Source organism: Bos indicus, chromosome 18 (genome assembly GCF_029378745.1).
Source record: "Bos indicus isolate NIAB-ARS_2022 breed Sahiwal x Tharparkar chromosome 18, NIAB-ARS_B.indTharparkar_mat_pri_1.0, whole genome shotgun sequence".
NCBI lineage: Eukaryota > Metazoa > Chordata > Mammalia > Artiodactyla > Bovidae > Bos > Bos indicus.
Window position 1 is genome coordinate 66433646 of NC_091777.1, and position 24325 is coordinate 66457970.

The window sequence follows — 24325 nt, forward strand, 5'->3', positions numbered from 1 at the left end:
CTCAGTTGCTCAGTTGTGTCAGACTCTGCAGCCCCATCAACTGTAGCCCCCCAGGCCCCTCTGTCCAGCTTAGCACCTAGGATTGGAAAATAGGTTTTTTTGACCTGCAGGATTTGTGTATGTGCGTTTAATAAAGTGTGTGCTATTAAGTTTTGTTTCCCGCGTGTGAAAGGACTTGGTGATGTGTGTTGCCAGTCAGAGCTCATGATCTGCCTGACCAGGCCCGTGGCCTTGTGGATGTTCCTCTAGGTGATCATGTCTGATTTTTTTTTCCATACTGCTGTAGATTTCAAAGTTGCCTTGGGGAAATCTGGAATGCCTTTTGGTGTGGGCCTTGAAGCGTGCGCCTAGGTTGCTTTGGGGGGACATGTTTGCTCATTGCCCTGTAGTTAGGGTTACCAAAGTCCTGGGATAGTGGCCTCGACCCGTTTGAATTTCCAGAATGTAGCACCCAGCAGGACTGACGGAGAGATGTCTGCCTGCACGGCTGACATGTGGCCGCAGCCTGCATTCTCCCAGATGGCCCGCAGAGGGCGAAAACCCCGCCTCCCCGTCCCACCCAACCCGACCCGACCCCACCCACCCAAGGGCGCTGGACCTGAGTTCTGGCCTCAGCCTTTGCCCGGGGCCCAGCTGTCAGACATTAGTTCTCCTCAGGACCGGCCAGTGCTTTGGCTCCGGGAAAATGCAGGGCTCTGTCCACTCGCAGGGTGGCTGGGTTTCCTCAGGTCCTGCTGGGAGGGGCCCCCAGGGAGAAAAGCGATGAGGAAACAGTGCGGGGGATGCTGCCTGCTGGGGGCTGCCTGCAGGATGAGGGAGGTCCGTCCTGGAGGGCCCAGCAGAGGAAGAGCTGGGGGAGGAAAATTCTGACTTGGAGTTAGTCCTGTGCATGGCGTGGAAGGAGCCCTGTTCTGGTTTTGGTTTTCACAGTTGTGATATTCCGTTTCCCAGGTTTTTTCTTAGGGTGACGGTCCTTTCACTGCCATAGATCCATCATCTAAGACGACTCGGCCTGCTCTGCGCGGGAGCGGGTGCGGCCTGCATTCTCCCAGTTGGCCGGCAGAGGGCGACAAGCCGCCTCTTCCCAGGGCGGGCCCCGCGTGTTTGGGCCGCAGGCTTGGTCCAGGGCACAGCTGACAGGCATTAGGTCTCCTCGGGGCGGGCCAGTGCTTTGGCTTTGGGAAAATGCAGGAGTCTGTCCTTTGGGAAGGCAGCTAAGCTTCCTCAGGACCTGCTGGGAGGCGCCTCCCTGGGAGGAAAACTTGAGGAAACTGTGGGGAGATGCTGCTGGCTGGGGGCTGCCGGCAGGAGAAGGGAGGAGGTGCAAATGCCCACAACCAGCACAAGAACGCTAGGGGAGAAAATTGACTTGGAGTTAGCCTTGTGTGCGGTGCGGAAGGAGCTGTGTTTTGGGCTTGTTTTTTTTTTTTTTGGCGGGGGGTGGGTTGTGGTGTTTCGCTTTCTGGGTTTCATCTTAGACTGATGGCGCTTTAATGGAGGTCTCTCCAGTTTGCTGTTAAAAGAATGGACCACATGTCTGTTGCTTCCTCGAGTGCCTTGATGCCTCTTTTTCGACCCATGAGTATATTCCTGGAATATCCTTTCAATTCCAATCATCTTCAAAAGGTACATTTCATGCCAATATCATGGTGTTTTATTCTTGTGGGTGTGGGATGCATGTTTGAAATTTTAAGGTGTCAGCCTTCAAATGTGACTTTTTTTTCCAGTTGCTTTAGAGGAGTGGACTGTGTTGTAGTTTCATATTGTGGGGTGTCATTTTCTGCTTTCCTTCAGTGCGTGTACTCTCATCCCATGCCCGACTGATGCTCATGCACTGAGGACCTCCTCAGTTTTTTTAAGGTTTAGAGGAGGAGCAGAGCCTCCAGGCCGGAGAAGGCAACGGCACCCGCTCCAGTGCTCTCGCCTGGAGAATCCCAGGGACGGGGGAGCCTGGTGGGCTGCAGTCCACGGGGTCGCGAAGAGTCGGACACGACTAAGCGACTTCCCTTTCACTTTTCACTTTCATGCATTGGAGAAGGCAATGGCACCCACTCCAGTGCTCTCGCCTGGAGAATCCCAGGGACGGGGGAGCCTGGTGGGCTGCAGTCCACGGGGTCGCGAAGAGTCGGACACGACTAAGCGACTTCCCTTTCACGTTTCACTTTCATGCATTGGAGAATGGCACCCCACTCCAGTGCTCTCGCCTGGACAATCCCATGGACGGAGGAGCCTGGTGGGCTGCAGTCCATGGGGTCTCTACGAGTCGGACACAACTAAGCGACTTCCCTTTCACTTTTCACTTTCATGCATTGGAGAAGGAAACGGCAACCCACTCCAGTGTTCTTGCCTGGAGAATCCCAGGGACGGGGGAGCCTGGTGGGCTGCCATCTATGGGGTCGCACAGAGTCGGACACGACTGAAGCGCTTAGCAGCAGCAGCAGCAGAGCCTCCACGCAAAAGAGCTCTCTTGTTTTTCTTTGGACACCGATTGGGAATACAATTGTGTGAATGCTTGTTGGCCTGACGGCTGGTCTGCAGGGGTGAGACTTGTTTGGCTTTGAAAAGGCTGCCTGTGGTTGACTGGAGGACCCTTTACAGGTGTCCCAGACTCGAGAAAGTAGAGTTCCTGCTCCCTCTCATGCTCCAGTAATCCGAATTGACCTTCCCAAGGAGGTGGCACTTGTAAGTGGTGTGTAACGCTGTCTTCTTTTGTAATTTGCCATTCCCTTGGCTAATGCCATGTGGGTCATATTCCTGTCCACTTTTTGTTAACCTTTTTATCTTTTGAGGAGAGGGCTCTCTTCAGATCAGTACTCATTTTGAATATAGTTGTTTCTTTCTGGTTCTTAGCCTAATGTGAGTAAAAATTCATCTGGTGTGATGGGGAATACATTTTTTCCCCACTTTGTGGCTTAGCTCTTAGTCTTTGGAAGGAGGTTTTTCACCATGCAGGACTTTCTGTGTGTGTAATAAATTACGTGTGTGTTCCCAACCAGAACTCATGATCTTCCTGACCTGTGGCTCTATCAATCTTCCTCCGGGGCATCCTGTCCAAATTTTTCTTTAGTGATGTAGATTTTAAAATCGCCTGGGGACAACCTGGATGCCTTTTGGTGTGAGCCCTGAAGTGTGTTCCTAGATAGGTTTTGGGCCACGTGTTTGCTCATTGTCCTGAAGTTGGGGTTGTAGAAGTGCTGGGATCCTGGCTTCGACGCATTTGAATTTCCATAGTGTAGTGCTTTGAGCAGGACTGGCAGGAGAGACCTCGGCCTGCTCTGCAGTGGGAGTGGGTGCGGCCTGCATTCTCCCAGTTGGCCCGCAGAGGGCGACAAGCCCCTTCCCTTCCCAGGGCGGGACCTGTGTGTTCAGGCCACAGGCTTGGCCCTGAGCGCTGTAGACAGGCATTAGGTCTCCACAGGGCAGGCCAGTTTTTAGCTTCGGGGAAATGCGGGGCTGTATACATGTGGAGGATAACTAGTAACTAGATTTCCTAAGGACCTGCTGGGAGGGGCCCTTGGGAGAAAAACCTGAGGCTCCGTCCTCAGTGAGACTCGGCTCTGCTCCTCACAGAGCCCGGCTCGCTTCTCACTGAAGTTCCCTTCTCATCCCTGAGGCTTGACTTTACTATTCTGAGTCCCAGCTCCGGTCTGCACAGAGGCCCAGCCCCAGAGCTCACTGAGGCTCGGGTCTGCTTCACACTAAGACGTGGCTCTGCTCCCCACTAGGGCCTAACTCCAGTCTTCAGTGGGGCCCTGCACTGAGGCCTGGTTCCATGCCACACGGGGGTCCAGATCTGGTGATCAGTGAGGCCCAGCTCACTTCTCACTGACGCTCCATTCTCCACCTCTCTCAGGCCTGACTTTGCTACTCTGAGTCCCGGTTCCGGTACTCATACGTCCCGGCTCTGGTCCACACAGAGGCCTGGCTCCGGACCTCAACGCTGAGAGCTGGCTCTGCTCCTCACTGAAGTCCAGCTGCACCCCTGCCTGAGTCTCGGCTCAGCTCAGCACGCCAGGTCCTCTCCGCACTGAGACCCGGCAAGGCTCTGCCCCTCACTGGGCCTGGCTGTGGTCCTCGGTGAGGCCTGGCCCCACTGCGCAATCACGTGTGCCTCCCTTGCTCCCTGAGGTCCGGCTCCCTCCTCGGTGAGGACAGCTCTGCTCCACACGGGCCTGGTTACGGTCCTCACAGAGGCCAGGCTGTCTTCTCACTGCAGTTCAGCTGTGCTCCTCCTTGAGGCATGACTTTGCTCCTCTGAGGCCTGGCTCTGCTCTCCACTGAGAACCAGCTCCAGTCCACAATGAGGACCGGCTCTGGTCCCCACTGAGGCCTGTCTCCCGTCCTCACTGAGGTTCCACTCCGGTCCTGTGATGTGCTCTGGGGCCCGGGTAGGGTCCTCACTGAGGCCAGGCTCCGCTCCTCTGTGAGGCTCGGCTCCGCTCCCCAGTGAGACCCAGCTCCTCCTGCAGAGGCCTGGCTCCGCTCAGCACCGCCGCACAGCTCCGCCCTGCAATGGGCCTGGCTGTGGTTCTCGGTGAGGCCACAGTATCGTCCTCAATGAAGCACAGCTCCAGTCCACGCTCAGGTCCTTAGTGAGCCCCGGCTCTGGTCCTCACAGAGATTTGGCTTGCTTCTAACCGAGGTTTGGTTCACCTCCGTGAGGCCTGACTGCTACTCTGAGGCCAGGCTCCCCTCCTCACTTGGGGCCAGCGCCACTCCTCAGGTAGGCCTGGCTCTGCTCCGCACCGGGGCCTGGCTCCAGCACTGAGTCCTGCTCTGGGCCTCACTGAGATTCAGCTCCAGCACTGAGTCCTGCTCTGGGCCTCACTGTGGTTCAGCTACCCTCCTCACTGAAGCCCAACGTTCCTTCACTGAGAGTGAAGGTTCACCTCCACTCTTCACTCAGGCCCAGCCTGGTCCTCCTTGAGGACGGAATTTGGTTCTCTGAGGCAAGACTCCATTCTACACTGAGGCCCAGCTACACTCCACATAGAGACTGGACTCGGGTCCTCTCTGAGGTCTGGCTCTGCTCCTCAGTGAGACCCAGCTTCTCTCTGACTGAGGACTGGCTCCACCCACACTGGGGTCTGGCTAGGGTTCTCACTGAGCCCAGCTGGCTTCTCACTGAGGTTCTCTTCTCCCTCTTGCTGAGGATTGACTTGACTACTCTGAGTCCCGGCTCTGGACCTCACTGAGGCCAGGCTCCACTCCACACCGGGGCATGGCTACAACCTCAGTGAGTTCTGGCTCGCTTCTCACTGAGGTTCCATTCTCTTCCTGAGGCCTGACTTTGCTACTCTGAGTCCTGGCTGTAAGGCGAGCATGGAGAAAAGGAGAGTGAGCCGGACAGTCAGGCAGAGAAATATTTATTATAGGAAGAAAGAAAGTGGTTTTAGAGAGAAACCAGTGCTCTCTTGTTACAGCCAACCCTTTTTATACTGTATTGATGGGAAATTGTGCCCCAGAGGGGTTTATCCTTAGCCCACAGCTGGAGTCCTGTGGTCACATAGTCAAAGGGGTCTCATGGTCGGGTGGTCATGTAGTCTTGAGAAACTGGCACCAGCAGGGAAAAACAGGGTATCACCTTAAGGAAAAAACAGGAAGCTGTCAGGGCAACGTGGCCACCGCGATTTCACCCCTTGTGTCAGGTCACCACCATGGGCCATATTTTAACTACAGCTATGAGCCCCTTGAGAGCCCTAACACTGGCTCTGGTCCTCAACAAGGCCCAGCTCCTCGCCTCACTGAGGCCTGGCTCACTTCTCACCACGGTTCACGTCTGATCCTCCCCGAGACCTGACTTTGCTTCTCTGAGGCCCAGCTCTGGTCCTCCTCGATGCCAGACTTTGCTTCTCTGAGGCAAGGCTCCATTCTGCACTGAGGCCTGGCTCCACTCCACACAGAGGATGGCTCCAGTGCTCAGTGAGACCGGCTCCTCTCTGCCCTGCACTGGGGCCCGGCTATGGTCCTCAGCGAAGCCCGGCTCCACGCCTCACTGAGGGTCGGCTCTTGTCCCCAGGGAGGCCAGGCTTCGGTCCGCACAGAACCTGGCTCACTTCTCACTGAGGTTCTGTTCTCCTCCTCCCTGAGGCCTGAATTTACTTCCCTGAGGCCTGGCTCCTCTAGGGACTGAGAACCGGCTCCGCTCTCCACCGAGGCTCCTATCCGCTCCTCACTGGGACCCACCTCCCTCAGCACTGAGGCCCGGGCCTCACAGAGGCCAGGCTCGCTTCTCACTACCTTTCACCTGCTTCTCCCTGAGGCCTGACTGCTTCACCGAGTCCCGTCTCCGCTACTCAGGAAGGTTCGGCTCTGGTCCTCCCTGAGGCCCAGGTCACACGTTACAGAGGCTCATCTCTGCTCCTCCCTGAGGCCCGACTTCGCCTGTCTTCAGCCCGGCTCCGCTCCTCACCGAGGCCCAGTCTGGTCCTAAGGCTCGCCTCCGGCCTTCACTGAGTCCTCGCTCTGCTCCTCGCTTAGGACCAACTTTGCTTCTCTGAGGCCTGGCTTGCTTCTCACTGAGGTTCGGCTCTGCCCCTCTGAGTCCAGACTTTGCTACTCTGAGGCCCTGCTCCGCCCCACTCCACACTGAGGCCTGGCTCACTTCTCACTGAGGTTCCGCTCTCCTCCTTGAAGCCTGACTCTGCTTCTCTGAGGCAAGTCTCCACCCCTCACAGAGGCCCAGCTGTACTTCCCTGAGGCCCTGCTCCACTCGTCGGTATGGCCCGGCTCTGCTCCTCACTGATTCCCAGCTCTGGTCCTCATTCTGACCTGATTCTGTTCGTCTCTCAGACCTGACTATAACAGGAGTCTCCATCAATATGGAACTTAAAACCACAACCTTCACATACTTTAAAATTGTTATATTAAAAATAAAGGTAATTTTTGGCAACAATGTATAGAAATTGGAACTTTTAAATGTTAGTTGTCGAAATGTGATATGGCTCAATCTACTTACGTAAAACTTTGGCATCTTATAAAAAATATAAAAATGCAGTTATCATCAGTTTCAAAAAGTCTGCTCTTACATATATACCCAAAGAATTTTAAATAACTGTTGAAATAAAACTTGTATACCAACACTCACAGCAGTGCTGCTCTCGATGCCCCTCTGAAAGAAGAATCAAAACGCCCATCATTGGGTTATTGGATAAGGAAAGTAGGGTAGCTCCGTTAGGTGCGTTATTTTACCATATAAGGAGCAGAATCTGTGGACATCAGTGGGTGGGGTCCTCAAACACTGAAACATGAAGTTAACGTATAACGCCTGGATTTGCCTACGGCCATGCCACCCTGATCACACCTGATCTCGACTGACCTCTTAAGCTAAGCAGGGTCTGACCTGGTTAGTACTTGGATGGAAGAATCCCTCAATTCCACTCCAGGCTGTGCCCGCAAATATTTAAAAGCAAGGACTGGAACAGGTATTCACAGCAGCCAAAAGGTGAAATCAAAACATGTGTCCTTCAGCAGATGAATGGATAAACATAATGTAGTAATGAACAAAATAGAACACAATTCAACCTTTAAAGTAATTCTCACACAGGCTTCCATGTGGATAAACCTGGAGGTCAGTATCCTAATTGAAACAAAGCAGACACAAAAAGACAAAGATTATCGTTCCACTAGTGTGAGACATCCAGATACGCCTCATTCTAGGCTGCCCGGGACTGAGGGTGCTGAGTGTTTAATGGTCACAGTTTCACTTCAGGAAAATGAAAAGATTCTAGAGATGAATGGCAATAATATTTTTACAACAGTGTGAATGTAATTAATGGTATAGAAGTGTATAGTTCACATGCTTCAAATGATAAATGTTGCATGTCTTAATCACAATGAAAAGCTCTTGCTACATGGTGCAAGGGAACACACTGAAATTATCCTCATGAAAAAGCCCTACAGAAAAGCCACCCAGACCATATGCATCTTGTACACTTTAAATCCATGAAGACTTTTAACGTGAGGAAAACCCCAGGGATGGTTCCAGAAAAGAAAATTGCATTAGAATGGAGAAAGGCCTTTGCACAAAGTTGGGGGCACCTGGCGAAAGTTGAAGTGGTCTTGTGGATAGGATTGCAATGTGGAAAGCATAATTATCCCTCATTTTGGAGTTATGTGCAGGGAGAGAGGCCCTGTTTTGGGTAAAACACACTGTAGTGCCTGGTATGAGTGTAGCAAACTTTGTACTGCTATTTAAAGTTTAAATATTTGAAATTGACTAGAAAATAAATTACTTTTCAATACATGTCAGTAACATGCCAGAAAATCAGAGATGACATCAAACACTGTTAATAGAGGCCAAGACTTACTTACCCAATTCAAATTCACCCAAAGTAGTGATGCTAATTGCCCTTGTAGAAGTCCGCATAGTATAAAAAGGCACCATGGGAAGAGTATGTTAGTAGCCATGTCTTGCGTGCTGAGGATGACCCTGATGTAGCTGAAACTGTGGGATTTCTGAATTCTAGTTTTCCACATAGTACCACCAAAAAATGCCAGAACTAAAAAATGAGTCAGTAAAACTGCAGGATCATTTGTCATTCTCTACACTAATCATGAAGTATCAGAAAGAGAAACTAAAAAAAAACATTTACAATTGTGTCCCCCAAAAACTAGGAATAAATTTAACCAGGGACTTAAAAGGGCCGCACACTGAAAACGCTAAGACATTGATCAAAGAAACTGAGCAGACACAAAAAAATGGCACGCTATCCCATGCTCATGAGTGAAAATGTTGTTAAAATATCTATTCTACCCAAAGCCACATACACATGCAATGACTACCAGTATTTCAGTGACATTTCCCACAGAAACAATCTTAACATTTGCATGGAGCCACAAAGGACCCGGAAGAGCCGAAGTGACGCTGAGAAATGAGAAGAGGCTGGTGGCATCTTTCCCCTTGACTTCAACCCACATTAAGCAGCTAATGGCACCACAAGACGTGTGGAATTGACACAGAAACAGGCAGAGACGAGAGCCCAGAAATAAACCTACAGGCCCATGGTCAGTCAGTTCACAAGAGAGGACCTAAGCAAATACACTGGGGAAGGGCCAGTCCTCTCAATAAACAGTGCTGGGGGATGGACACCACACACAACACTGGACACCGTCCTGCAGTGAAAGTGCAGTGACACTCAGTCGTGTCCGGCTCTTTGCGACCCCATAGACTGTAGCCTACCAGGCTCCTCTGTCCATGGGATTTTCCAGGCAATAGTACTGGAGTGGGTTGCCATTTCCTTCTCCAGGGGATCTTCCCAACCCAGGGCTCCCACATTGTAGACAGACGCTTTACCGTCTGAGCCACCAGGGTAGTCACCATCCTATACTACAGACAAAAACTAAAAACCCACGACTTTCCACATCAAACTTTTCCAGTCCTGAGTTCTCTGAAGACAGACACACTCAGCATCAGCCACACACAGAAACTCTCTCCGCAATTTCCTCACCTTCTCTTTCAATGGCACCTCTTCTCCGCAAATCCTGAGGAGACCAGACTCCCATCAGCCTTCACTGAACCCCACAATGTCCCAAAGCTGAAGCCCCCAATGGATTCTGAAGGGCCAGGCTCCTGTCACCATGAACTGAACCCCACAATGTCCCAAAGCTGAAGCCCCAGTGGGTCCTGAAGGGCCAGGCTCCTGTCACCATGAACTGGACCCCACAATGTGCCAAAGCCAAAACCTGAGCAGGTCCTGAGGAGACCAGACTCCCTGTCTTCCTGAACTGAACCCCACAATGTCCCAAAGCTGAAGCCCCAGCAGGTCCTGAGGAAACAAGACTCCTATCAGCCTGAACTGAATCCCACAATGTCCCAAAGCCAAAGCCCCAGAGGGTCCTGAGGAGACCAGACTCCCATTAGTGTGGACTTGACCCCATGTTGTCCCAAAGGTCCCAGGCTTTCAGCATGGACTCAGCCACGAGTGTTCCAGAAGCCAAAGCCCCAGCAGGTACGAAGGAGACCAGGCTTCTGTCCACTGACAGAGGGAGCCAGGTGCATGGGCAGAGCTTCAATGCCCTGGTGGGTCAGGGAGGGGAGCTGTGCGTTCCCTGCCAGCCAGTAAGCAAGTGCAGACCGAGCTGCCCTCACAGCTGAGTGGGGACCCCACACCCCTGAGGGCAGTTCTACTAGGTCCATTAAAGTGTGGAAATTCAAACTGAAACAGAGCCAAGGATCCCAAAACTTCTCCAAAATAGTCAAGGAACAATTAATTTAAAGACATAAACACAGAAAATCGACATGATCTTGGGTTTAGCACACAAAAAGTCAGTCCACAAAAAATATTGTGGACTTTAAAAATTAAAGATGTCTACTCTGAAAGACCTTATTCAGGAAATCAAAAGATAAGCTACAAACGGGGAGAAAAATGTTTGCAAAACTTGTGTCTGATAAAGGATTTGGACTCAAAATAGGCCTCTTGAACAGAATCTATGGACTAAAGGCAAAATGGACCTTTCATAGACAGCGAGCTTTATTTTACAGGGCTCTTTCCAGAGTGCAGTAGCTAAGAGCACCGAAACCTGTGCACATGTAATCCGGAAAGAAGCGACACACAGAGGGCAGATGGTGGGAGCCAGGCTCCTCACTGTGGGAATGGGAAGGGCAGACACACGAGGGGAGAGCCTCTGCCCTCATGATCATAAGCCAGTGGCTACCTGGTGGTTTTGATGGTGCCACCGAGGAGAGCCAGCTTTGCAAGGTAAGCCCTGCTGGACTCGACACCGGGCTCCTTTCCACGGACAGGATGGGGTGGCTGTTCTCACGGGCCCCACGGTGGGAGATATCACGTCTGATGAAGCCAGGCCTTGGTATTTCCCAGGTCCTCATTCTCCCCAGATGCCCACCCACATGACTGCTATCTCTGCTGGTCTATATGGGGCTGCGGTGATCTCCTAAAATGAGGGTTATTTTATACATGGATAATGGGCTGAATCATGGCCCCAAAAGCTGAGTCCCCCCAGAACACATAAAACAGGGCCGTTGTCTGGGGAAACGTCTCTGTAGATGTAGTTAAGGATCTCAAGGTGAGGTCATCTCCGGTTAAGGTGGCCCTCAATCCAACTGACCAGTTCCTTATGAGACAAATGAGGAAAGACAGAGGAGAAGCCACGTGAAGATAGAGGCAGAGACGGGAGGGAGGGGCCACAAGCCCAGGGACCCCTGGAGCCCCTGAAGCTGGAAAAGGCAGGAAGGATCCCATCCTGGAGCCTCTGGAGGGACCTCAACCCTGCTCCACCTTGATCTCAGGTGTCTGGTCTCCAGGACTGGGGGAGGATAAACTCCTGTTGTTTTAACCCACCCAGCTTGTGATCATTGGTTAGAGAAGCCATAGAGCAGCCACACAGACCCTGCTCTGTAGGATCCTAGAAGTGTGGGTCTCAGGAAAGGAAGATGGAGGGTGGATTACAGAACCCTTGGAGTCAGCACTGGGATCCCCCCAAATCCTGAAGCAGTGTCTGGATGGCAAAATGCTGAGGGGTCAAGTCTGAAGCCTGTCCCTAGGGGTACGGGCTGCACAGGCCTCCCCAGGTTCTCACGCCGGTACACGTGGTGTAACATCTCAGCCGACTGAAGAGGACATTTAATGTCATCGTTCACGTTGCTAGTTAACAACCCACCGGTTACATGGGTGAAAATCCATCAGGACGCCTGCTACACGCACGGACAGCTCCGAACGTGGCCAAGGGGGAGGACTGACGCAGCCAGCAGCCCTGCTGCCCTCCCACCCCACTGCCAAGGAGGGTCTGCAGTGCGGAGCTGGGGGACCCCATGGAGGCATCTCTAAGTGAACGCTGGCTGACCCCCAGGCTGGTGGCTCCTGAGCCTCCTCCAGCCTTCCCAGCTAAGACACCTGAATGTGAGCAAAGACCTCAGAGGCTGGAGGAAGGGGCCTGGAACCACCCCAGCGACAGCACGCTTGCCGAGTTGGCTGTGCAGGCCAGGCAGGATGGTGCTGACCCCGGGGGCTCTTCTGGAAGCTTTCCATCTTCTTACCTGAGTTACTCCTCTGCCCTGCTCCCACTGCCTGTGTTTTTGCTTCCTCACCTCTGCCTGGGAAGACTTCCAACAGCAGGTACCAGCAACACAACCTCTTCCTTATCAAGTGGCAGCCTAGCAACTCCTGCAGAAGGCCCAGCAGAGCCCCGTGCAGGCGACCCCCTGACACGCCACGGCCCCTCATTCCCTCTCGCCAGCCCAGCCCTGCGGCCTCTGATGGCAGAGAAGGTGATGTCTGGTACCGCTGCAGGCGCCCTCCTGCCTGGAACCAGGGCCTCAAGCAGGCACACCTGGGAAGGGCTGGCCAGCTGGGTCACGCTGCCCGGGTCAGCCGATCCTTGCCCACCAGGGGCTCATTTACAGAAAACGGGCCCTGCTGTCCCAGGTCCACGGACCAGCTGTGTCCTGAAGGTCAGGATGGACGTGGGGCTGCAGCTCTGGTCTGTCTTCTAAGTATGTTAACTGGCCTACAAGTGGGAAACGATTTCAAGAAGACCTGTCATGCGTTCCTGGTGGTCCAGTGGTTATTAATCTGCCTTGCAAAGCATGGGACACCAGTTCGATCTCTGGTGATCTCTGGCCAGGACGATCCCACATGCCTCAGAGAGAGTGAGGCTGCGCCCCAGCCGCTGAGCCTGTGCGCTGGGACCCACGCACTGCAACTACTGAAGTTGGCCCATCTGGAGCCTGAGCTCCAGGCAAGAGAAGGCGCCATGATGCGAAGCCCGCTGACCTTGGCGAGGAGGAGCCCCGACTCCCGACAACCAGAGAGGAGGCTCGTGTGCAGTGATAAAGTCCTACCACAGCCAAAAGTAAAATAAATGAATGAATCTTAAAAAAAGAAAAGAACTCTCCCCAGGAGAGGAGCCCAGGGGTGAGGGAGAGGAGGGGAGATGTGGAGGCCTGGTTGGGGGAGGCCAGATAAACTCCATGGGCTGCCCAGGTGAGTCTTGGGTTCTGGAAGGCTTCTGCCCAGGTGGCTTCCCATCCTGGAAGTGCCTGTTTAAAAGTGCCCCTTGCCCTGGGAGGGCCATGGGGAAGGAGCATCTTCTCTTTGTGACCAGCACAGTTTCTGACAAACAGCCCTGGGCGGCGCTGGGGTGAGGTGAGAGCCAGGAGACACTGGGCTCCCGAAGCCGCCTGGGCACATCTAGAGCAAGGTGGCCCAGAGGAGGCGATGGTGGAGGCACTGGCTGCTCTTCAGTCGCTCAGTCATGTCCGACTCTGCAACCCCCTGGACTGCATCACGCCAGGCCTCCCTGTCCATCACCATCTCCCAGAGTTTGCTCAAACTCATGTCCATTGATCAGTGATGCCATGCAACCATCTCATCCTCTGTCGTCCCCTTCTCCTCCTGCCTTCAATCTTCCCCAGCATCAGGATCTTTTCCAGTGAGTCAGTTCTTCGTTCGAATCAGGTGGCCTAAGTATTGGAGCTTCAGCTTCAGCATCAGTCTTTCCAATGAACACCCAGGACTGATCTCCTTTAGGATGGACTGATTGGATCTCCTTGCAGTCCAAGGGACTCAAGAGTCTTCTTCAGCACCACAGTTTGAAAGCATCAATTCAGGCTTCCCTGTGGTCCAACTCTCACATCCATACATGACTACTGGAAAAACCACAGCTTTGACTATACCGACCTTTGTCAGCAGATGGCTCTGCTTTTTAATATATTGTCTAGGTTGGTCATAGCTTTTCTTCCAAGGAACAAGCATCTTTTAATTTCATGGCTGCAGTCACCATCCACAGTGATTTTGGAGCCCAAGTAAACAAGTCTGTCAATGTTTCCACTGTTTCCCCATCTGTTTGCCATGAAGTGATGGGATCGGATGACATGATCTTAGCTTTCTGAATGCTGAGTTTTAAGCCAGCATTTTCACTCTCCTCTTCTACCTTCATCAAGAGGCTCTTTAGTTTCTCTCTGCTTTCTGCCATAAGGGTGGTGTCATCTGCGTATGAGATAATTTTATTCTGGCAATCTTGACTCCGGCTTGAGTTTCATCCAGCCCAGCATTTTACATGATGTACTCTGCATATTAGTTAAATAAGCTCCTGGTACCCATTTTTTAACGTAGCTGCTTGTTTCATAGCACTTTATATTATGCAAGTACAAGTTCTTTATCACATGTGTAGTTTGCAAATATTTTTTCTTCATTTCTGGCCTGGGTTTTGACTTTCTGGATAAGTGATTTCACCAGTACAATTTTCAGTTTTATAAAGTTTGCTATTTTTCCCCTTTTCTGTGGATTTTCATGTGATGTGTTGGAAATAAAAGTTTGTGGTCTACATGACAAAAGCCACAGCCATGTCGATTTTCTTCTATAATTTTAAAAAGTTTTATATTTTAAATTTGCCTTTAGACAACTTGGAGTGTCTTTTGGTTTGAGCTGTAAAGTCTGTTCCTACATTCCTTTTGTGGTTCCTAATTACCCTGTAGTTAGGTTGCACAAGTCCTGGGATAGTGGCCTCGACCCGTTTATTTCCAGTGTTGTGCCTCGAGCACGACGGGCAGGAAAGACCCCGGCCGCTCTGCAGTGGGAGCGGGCGTGGCCTGCATTCTCCCAGTTGGCCCGCAGAGGGCGACAAGCCGCCTCACTTCCCAGGGCCGACCGTGTCTTCAGGCCGCAGGCTTGGCCCGGGGCACAGCTGACGGGCATTAGGTGTCCTCAGGACCGGCCGGTGCTTTGGCTTCGGGAAAATGCAGGGCTTTGTCCACGCAGAGGGTGGCTAGGTTTCCTCGGGACCTTCTGGGAGGGACCCCCTGGGAGAGAAAGGTGAGGCAAGGTGGGGTGATGCTGCCTCTGGGGCCGGGGGAGGCGGCCACAGACGGCGACCGCCTGCAGACAGTGCTGCGGGCGCCCCTGAGTTCTTGCTGAGTGTCAGGGGGAGCGCAGGCACCAGGGCAGACAGCTCGTTCCCGTGGCTCTTGAGCAGAACTGGGGCACAGGGCTCAGTCCACAAAACCTGAGACGCACTTCCCGAATGGCAAGAGGTGGTTCTTCCACCTGCCAGACACGAAGGGAGGGTGGCCACTGGGCCACCCTCACTCTCGGGACCTTCTGGGAGGCTCAGCGGCCCCAGTGCGCGCTGCGTGAGGCTAGGACGGGGCAGGCTGTGCAACAGGAGGCGCGGTGCGGGTGGCGGCGGGGGGCTTCCTCCAGCTTCCTCGCGACCCCTCCTTTCCTCAAGGGTCTCGGAACGTCTCCCCTCCCCGTGACGGAGGGTAGTTCCCCAGGAAAGCTCAGGAGAGACTTGACCCCCAAGTGGGGCTGCTCACGTGGTGCCCACCCTCCCCCTCCAACATGCCAGGCCCCAGAAGGGGAGCCTTGCTCAGTAAGACCACATGGCGTGCAGTGGTGCTGCAGGGGGCCGCCCCTCAGGGCACGGAGCTTTAGGTCACGAGGAGGGTGGTTTGCCAGCTCTCCTCAACCCTGCCACCACCCGCCTTGGGCAATTCACAAAAGCCAGAGTCTGCATCAGAACCGACCAGCCCAAAGTGAGCAGCGAGGCCCACACGGCCCGGACACTCCCATCGGATGCGAGCCGACCTCCCCAAGCCAGCAGGAGAGGTCCTCTCCGGGCAAGTCATTTATTTACTTCTTGGGTTACATTTATTCCCAGGCCTTATGTCCTCTTGACCTTACTGTGAGATGGTTTTCTTTCTCTCTGATGCTAATTAGTGTGCAGGAACACAACTGGTATTTGTGTACTGATTTTTGTACCATGAAGCTTCACATACTGTTGGTGCTTTTGGTAGTTGCACACGGAAATCTACAATTAGCACACCACTGTTTCTGCAACAGCCAGGTCATCCAGAACACCAAGACACGCCACGCCCTTCGAACCCACGCCGTCCTACAGTCGTAAACCGCGTACCACTCTGGGGGAGCGGCCTGGGTGGGGCTTGGCCTCTGAAACAAGTTTTGACGTCTTCTCTAATTTCTGGCTCTTCGTTGACATGGTTGTTTTGAAAAGAAATGTACGTAACTTCTGAACTCTAGAAAATTGTCCACAGCAGTAGAATGGGCTCCCATTTGCATCTCACACAGAATTCAGCCCTGTTTTACACAAAGCAGAAACCCTCTGCCAGGGAAGTGGCATGTGACGTCCAAGTGAGGACATTATTTTGGTTTCTACATTATAATCCAATCCACAAGGCCACGTCCACTTCCACCAGTTGCCCCAATTCTAGAGAAATGTCTTTCCCATTCTGATCCGTGTTTCTTTCTCTGGGACCACAGACAGATACTTTCCCTCCTTGTCACAGCCTTGATGGACTGAAAGTGCACCCGATGAGCGGGCTCTGGGTGGCCCTTTCTTACGGTAACAGGCATCAGTGCTTCATTAACTGTTTGTGACTAAACAGACATCGCACTTACCATCTGAACCATTTTATGTACACAGTCCTGTGGTATCAGCCACACGCATGCTGTTGTATAAACATCCTCAGCACCCACGTCCAGATCTTTCCCATTTTCACTGTTGAAACGCTGTACTCCGAACACAAATCCCCCTCAGTCTCCTTTGTGCCTTTGAGCTGCACGTCTCTGGATGCCTCCTGTATATGGAAACTTACCACGTTTGTCCTTTTGTGACAGGGCTATTTCACTGATCATGCCTTTGAGGTTGGTACGTGCTATAGCAAGCACCAGCATTCCCTTACTTGTGAAGGCTAAATGGCACTCCTTTGTGTGCAGACCACACATGGTCCATCCACTCATCCATCGGTGAACGCTCAGGTGGCTTCCACCGCTTGGTTGTTCTGATTCACGATGCTCAGAGTGTGGACATGTACCCACATCTGTTCCAGGCCCTGCTTTCAATCTTTTGGGTATGATTCTCTCTGACCGGGTGTTTCAAAACTTTTAAAAGAACATTGGACAGACTTCCCAAATATCAGGTTCTATTTAAAGTTCTTCTGAACTCCAGTTGACTTTGGAGTGCTTCAAAGGGCCCTGGAGCATCTCAAAGAGAGACCCTAAACTAATTAGGTTCATTTGGAGGGTTACACTGCCTGGGAAACTGTCCGAACTTGCCGTTGCTTGTGTCAGAAGGAATCACGAGGCTGTCCCGTTTTATCACAGCCGCCGCAGGGAGAGGACTCAGGGCATCTCCTGCTGCCTAGTCCCTCACCTCACACAGTGTCCAAGAAGTCTAAGGAACACCTTCATCTCCTGGCCCTCGGGTCTTGAACCCCACGCTGCCTTCCACAGTGCCCAGCTCTACTTGCTCCAGGGGTTCCTCTCTGCATCCGTTGAATGCCTTTCACTCCAGTCTCCTTGGCTGGCCGCTGCCCAGAAGCCCACGTTATAATCTTTATAGATGCTCATTCGCGAGGAATAGACCTCAGGGTAGGCAAACTTGCTGTTGGCTCTACCCTTTATACACAACAGAGCCTCCTCAGGGAGAGTCCTGGCAATGTCCTGGCAGCGTACAAACGTCCCTGTCCCCACCCACTGGGGACCAGTGAAAGGCCTGGGTCAACCAGAGATATCTGGTTAGACAACGGGAGAGTAGAGGATGCTCAAAATCCTACTGGGGGGACTTCCCAGGTGGTCTGGTGGTTAAGAATCCACCAGCCAAAGCAGAAGACACAGGTTCGATCTCTGGTCCAAGTAGATTCCACGTGCTACGGAGCAACTAAGCCCGTGTGCCTCAACTACAGAAGCCACGCACCCCGATGCCTGTGCGCCCCCAGAAAAGAAGGCACTGCAACGAGAAGCCTGCACACCACAGTGAGGAGAAGCCTGCGCTCGCTGCAGCTACAGAAAACCTTCCTGCAGCATCAAAGGCCAAGTGCAACCAGGAACAAAGAAAATGTAAAAACCCATTAGGTTCAGAGGGAATTCGGACAGTGCTCTGACCCCTTCAGGTCAAAGCCCCCTGGTAAACGTTTCCCGGATGCCGGATTCCATTCTAGGAGAGTCCAGTTGCGGGTTGTTCAGCATGGGAGGATCCCCTTCTAAGCCAGAAGAAACACCTCTGGAGTGTATCCTTAAGAACTGGAAGTTCTTAAAAATCGTTGGGCTAAGAACGGAAACACTTAAAGTTTGTTGTAACGCTGCCTGTCCTTTATGGAAGCTGGGAGGATGGAGAGGAAATGGCCTGAAAACGGGTCTCTAAATTACAATATCACCTTGCAATGGGGTCTTTACCATCACAAGAGGAGAAAACGGACCTAGGTTCCCCATGTTCAAGTCTTCAAGATCCTTTCCCCAAGTCCCACCCTACGTGGCTTTTGTAATTAGAGGCCTGGGGAATCAGAAAACACTCCTGACATCTAAGGTGATCCCCTTCGAAGCTCCCCAACCCTCAATGGGGAAACCGGCCTCCCCTGCTCCTCAGGAGCCAGCAGCCTCTCCAGAGCCACCTACTCCTCTGGATCCCTCCAACTGACCCCAAATCCCACTTCCCTGAAACCTTTCATACCCTCCGTTACCCCAGGAGGGCAAGCCAGTCCCTCCGTAGTAGGGGAGCTTCCTCTCGCCCAGGATCAGGGAAAGTGACAAATGGCGAAGGATGATCAGAGTGTATGTGCCCTTCTCTCTAACCAACTGAGCCCAACATGGAGACTAAGCCAATCTTCTAAGGAACCTAGTAAGTCTGCTGAAAGGTTTTAGGCCTGACTCTGGCCTCTGATTTAACCTGGAAGGATGTCCCAATAGTCCCACCTGCTGTACCCAAGGAGAGCAAAGCACCCGGACCGAAGCACAGGTACATACTGCCCGGCGTGCCAGGGCCTCCATGCAACACCCACTTCTGCCAGCTGTTAGGCCAGATGGGGAATAGGAGATGCACACAGACCAGGAGCAATAAATGAGGCGGAGGCCCTGTGCCTTCCCTCGTGGCCGACGGGAGGACCGTGCTGCCACTGAGGAAAGGGGGAGACATGGTGGACCTGAGGTTCTCACCCAGGGAGGTGGGAGTGCCCAGTTCTCCAGCATCACATCGCAGGACCAGCATCCCTGAGCCTCTCAAGGAGACCTCACTCCTCCCAGGAAAAATGCACGGCCACGTCTTCGAAGGTCAGGCCATCCTGCTATGACCGTGACAGACGAAACCACGAAAGCCACATGCCCATGGAGCCACGATCCACTCTCCACCTCCTCCCCAACACCGACCCCATCCTCTTCCCACACTCCTCAACACAGAGGAAAACCAGGCCTGGTGCCCCTGTCTCTTCACTGGGTAAAGCCCTTGGCAGCAGGAGGCATCTAAGCTCTGGGTGGAGAGAGAAGTGCGACTTCCACAGGACAGCCCCGCGGTGTGGCCACGGCCATGTAACCCCAAGGCAGATCAGCAGACGTGCGCCAGGCCCCGCGCCCAGGGCCACCGCGACCCATGCCCCTGCCCACTGGCGTCTCACTGCCCTCCCAGCACTGGTGTTTCAGTCACTTGCCCGTAACCCCACTGGTGACAGTGCAATTCCCTCAGCATGTGGCCAGACATGTGACACCTGGCGGTGGCCAGACGCAATCACCAGTCCCTTACTGATCCCACGTTAACATGTGGGAGATGGCACGCAAGGCCACCAGCAGGCTGCACTCTGGAGGGTGGCCAACCACGGGGTCTGGGATGCAGTCTTTGTGGGATCAAGAGGGTTGGATGCCCCGCTTCCCGGAGGACGTGACTGGCTTGTTTAAATGACTCTGCACGTTTGCAGGGAACTGAAACTCACTACAAACAGATAAGCAGGAACTGCGCCTGTTCCCTTTGATGAAAAGGGTTGTAAGGTTAGGAGATATTACCTGTGAGAAGAGTGTGGAGGGAAATGCACTACAGCCACTCGAGGGCATCCTTGTTTCAGCAGATCTGGGCACCATGTCTATTGGCCTTAATTTGAAAACTTACAACTTGACAGACAGCAGCCAGAATATCACTAACAAATTCCACAGGAGCCAGGATGACCACAGACTCCCACAATTCCCCTTAGTGATGGCAGCCTCAAATCACTCTATATGCTGTCACAGAGAACCGAGTGTGATCTCAGATACCCATAGTCCTGCATTTCCTGTACTTGCTGTGCCCTCAGAAATTACAACCTTCCTCCATTCATCCAACTGTCATCCAAAACCCGGTGACACTGGCAACCCACCCCCGGTCTGGTGACTTCCACAAAGGACTGATCACATGCACTCGGCCGAATGAAACACCCACGACTCTGGCAAAATCCTCACAAAATCTTGGTGAGTCCACAAAACGGTGAATTCCAAGTTTCAGCCTAAGTATGTCTTTAAACAATCCCATGGACAGAGGAGCCTGGTAGGCTACAGTCCATGGGGTCGCAAAGAGTTGGACATGACTGAGCGACTTCACTTTCACATGTGCATAATTTATGGTAACACAATTAGTAGTCCTCATCTTTTCACAGATTCAGTGTTTGTAAACTTGCCTACTTGCCAAAACTGTGGAAACCCCTCAAATCAATACTTACATTTTCACATGCGTTCACAGACATTCAGCTGTGTCTGACTCTTTGCAACCCCATCAACTGTAGCCCACCAAGCACCTCTGTCCATGGGATTTCCCCGGCCAGGCTCCTCTGTCTGTGGGATTTCCCAGGCAACAATACTGGAGTGGGTTGCCATTTCCTTTTCCAGGGGATCTTCCTGATCCAAGATCGAACCCGCATGGCTTGCATCACCGGCAAATTCGTACCACTCAGCCACAGGGGAGGCACCTCACAGATGTACAGACACACAAAAACATCTGAGTCACCAGTGATGCTCTGCCTTCTCATTTCAGCTCTCGTACTGGAAACAAGCATTCTTCCCATGATGTCTTTGGTGCCCCATTTATGCTTTTTCTCGGTGATTCTGTGGTCCAAACAGGCCTCCAAGCCTGGTGCCTACGTGCCGCCTGGTGTTCCTAGGCACAAAGAATGTGCCGTAAAGAAAATACGTGATAGGTTAGAGTCGTTCAGTCATGAACCACTGTTGATGGCCATGCTTTCAATGTTAACAAATCAACAGTATATAGTAAATGAGCTGCTTAAAAAAAAAAAAAAACAGGAAAACAATGTTATTTACTGACTAGTGGACAACAATTTTGTGACTAGAGGCTCTCAGGAAATTAATTCTGTTATTTCCCCTAGAAACAATGGTTGTGCATCTATTAACTCAGTGAATTACAAAAAATGACTATTGTGAATGACAACTAATTGGACTTCAATAAAGCTGTTTTGCTTTTTTTTTAAACAAACTCTTAAAATTTGTAACTTCCTAATTTACTATGCTTTACTATTATATATATGTTCTTGAAGTTATCCATGTCTACTGTAGCATTACGGAGTCGACAGGATATAATGCGGTACCTTCTCTGCATCTTTGTCTCTTCTCAGGTTGCCACAACAAAACCCCTGATTAGGTGGCTTCAAGGGATGTACGTTCTCATATTTCTAGAGGCTGGAAGTCTAAGGCCAAGGTGCCATCAGGATTGCTGTGTCATTAAATGGCCTTGTCCTCTACGGAGACAAGCAAGCACCTCCTGGTGTCTGGTCTTCTTATAAGGACACAAGTCACACTAGGAGGCCATTCTCATGCCCTCATTTGTCTTAATCACCCATCTCCTTATAGGTGACACCTAAAAAGTTCCATTGGGTGTTAGTGCTTGAATATACCAATTTTGAGGGGCACAATTCAGTCTACAACAGACTGACCAATAGTATATAACGGCCTTTATGCCTTGTGAACATTCTGGTACTTTGGCAGACTAGGGTTAAAGGTAAAAGACCTCCATTCGCTAAACTCTAGGGTCTTTCTCTAATGTGAACTTTCTGGTGATTAATGAGGTTAGAGCTCTGGCTAAAAGACTTCCCATATTCTACATGCATAAGGTCTTTCTCCAGTGTGACCTCTTCAACGCTTAATGAGGTTAGAACTGTCACTGAAGGCTCTGACACTCGCTACACTCAAAAGGCCTTTCTCCAGTGTGAATTCTCCAGTGCTGAAACAGTGTCAAGCTATGGCTAAATGATTTCCCACATTGCTCACAATCATAAGGCTTTGCCCCAGTGTGAACTCTATAGTGTGAAATGGGGTAAGATTTGCAGCTAAAGGACCGTCCATATGGCCTTTCTCCAGTGTGAACCTTCTGATGTTTAAAGAGGTTGAACAAGCTGGTACACACTCATCACATGAGATCTTAAACAAGTGTGAACTCTGTGGTGGTGGAACAGGTGGCTGAAGGAAATAAAGAATTTCCCATTCACTGCACTCATAAGGCCTTTCTTCAGTGTGAACTCCTTGCTGTATAATGATGTGAGAGCTCTGGCTAAAATATTTCCGACATTCAATGCATTCATAAAGCTTTGTTCTAGTAAGAATTCTCTGGTGAGTTATGAGGTCAGACTTATAGCTAAAGATTTTCCCACATTCACTGCAATCATATGGCTTTTAACCAGGAGGAACTTTCTGATGCATAATGATTGCTAAATAATTTTCTACATTCATCACACTCATGAGTTCTTACTCCAGTGTGAACTTTCTGGCGTTGAAAGAGGCCAGAGCTTTGTCTAAAAGATTTTCCACATTCCCCCCACACACAAGGCTTTTCTCTAGTGTGAACTCTCAAATACTCCCTGAAGATACAGTACTTTTACTGCACCTGTAAGATTTTTCCCTCGTGAGGACTCTCTGGTGCTGAACAAGTATGTGTTTGGGGCTCCAAGCTTTCACGCTCTCCAGTCAGTGACTTTTTACAGTGTGGAAGCCACCGCACACTCTCCTCTGCTGTTTGGCTTCTCCCTGGTGTGAGGGGCCTGTTGCTGAAGATGTCCTGAGCTGCCCAGGAAGTCCTTCCCGACCTCCTTAAAGGTAAAAGATTTCCCTGACGCTTGGAATTTGCAGCTCTTCAAAAACAAGGCTCTGTTCGTGCTGCTTTTGCAGTGTTTCTTGCCAACATGCCACCTGTGCTGCTGATACAGGTTTTCCACGAGATGAAATCGATTTCCACAGGCCCCACACGTGTGCAGTTTCTGCCTGTGCTGTATTTCCTGGTGTTCAACCAAGTGCAAACTGTCTCTCGACATGGGCCCACACACCTCACACAGGTGTGCCTTCTGGGGAAACAGACCTGCTTTGAGGGTCCTGTCCTGTGGCATGACATAGGCAGAAACGCTCCGCTCAGATGCTTCCTTATCCTCGCTACACACCGACAACCTGAAAGAAAGAAATGCTGGTGAAGTGCATGTTGACTCCGGTGAGAAGGGGTAACCTGTAGAAAAGTGTGTGTGGGACAAACCCAGGAGCAATCAGTGAGATTGTTCTGAGGACTAAAGACGTGGGGACAGGTTGAGAATGGTCTGCTTAGCAGAATTGGTCCTCTAAAGATCACAGATCAGAGGCAGACTCAGGAGGCTAAATACACTGCCACTGTGAGACAGAAAGGGTCTATAAGTCCTTGCTCTGGGGAAAACTCTCAGGAGACCTGGGCGTTTGCTGACATGGGTGTGTTATGTAGAACACTGAGTTTAGGCTCTGAGTTTAGGCTCAAGAAAATGCAACCGCGACAGAGTGGCTGGTGTTCAATGACTTAAAAATTACGTGTGTGAGAGCCTCTGGGGTGAGGCCCCGCCCCGCAGACCCCAGCCCGCCGCAGGCGTGCAGCCCGTAGGCCCCAGGCTGGCCTGCTGCGGCCCCAACCCCAGAGCGCCGAGCTCCGTGCGAGCTGCGGGTGTGGCCCGGCCCCGCCCAGACGGGACCAGACCAGTGAGCGCCCGGCCCAGCCCCGCTCTCTGGAGCCCGACTGTCCCCCTTGCCCCAGCTTCCCCTAGGCCAGCTGTGCTCCGACATCGGATCGCCTGTCTTGCCTTGGGTACCTGCCCCTCCTCTGCTGGGGCTTTGCTGACTGGCGTCATCATCCAGGTCTGGTTCACATAGCAACGTGCAGGACAGCGGTGGTCAGGGCCCTCCAGGAGAACTGGGTGGAGGTGGCCACGGGGTCCCCTCTCCGCAGGGCCAGCTCCGTCGTGACGGCCTCTCCCGGATCTCTGAGAGGACGTCCTGCCTCACGGCCGCCGGGCTCTGTACTGTGAATCTTCCCGGCCCAGGCGGCTGGCTGCACCGCAGAGCCCACAGCTCCTCCCAGCCTGAAGCCGACCTATCTTTTAATAAGCTATTCAGACAGAGTAGCCTGACTGCAGGACTTTAACTCTTGGGACAAAACAGTCGTTTACACCCGCGCACACACACCGGTGTGGTCTGGAATATGCACTATTTCCGGCCCAGTTTGGTGGGGGTGGGTGCCGGGGTGGAGGGTTGGCTTGGAATCCGGAGGGAGACCCCGACAGAACACGTGTCCACGCCGGCGCTCCCGGGTGTGCGCAGCT

General features: G+C 52.2%; 1 long non-coding RNA gene across 1 annotated transcript; it reads right to left on the bottom strand.

The window, feature by feature from the left end:
• Positions 1 to 5359: 5359 nt before the first annotated feature.
• On the bottom strand, positions 5360 to 23445 carry LOC139177341 (uncharacterized). Its single transcript, XR_011561812.1, has 3 exons — positions 23071 to 23445; positions 20432 to 20865; positions 5360 to 5584 (listed from the first exon to the last, which is right to left on the bottom strand). It is a non-coding gene; the product is annotated as an uncharacterized lncRNA (long non-coding RNA).
• Between the last annotated feature and the right edge of the window lie 880 nt (positions 23446 to 24325).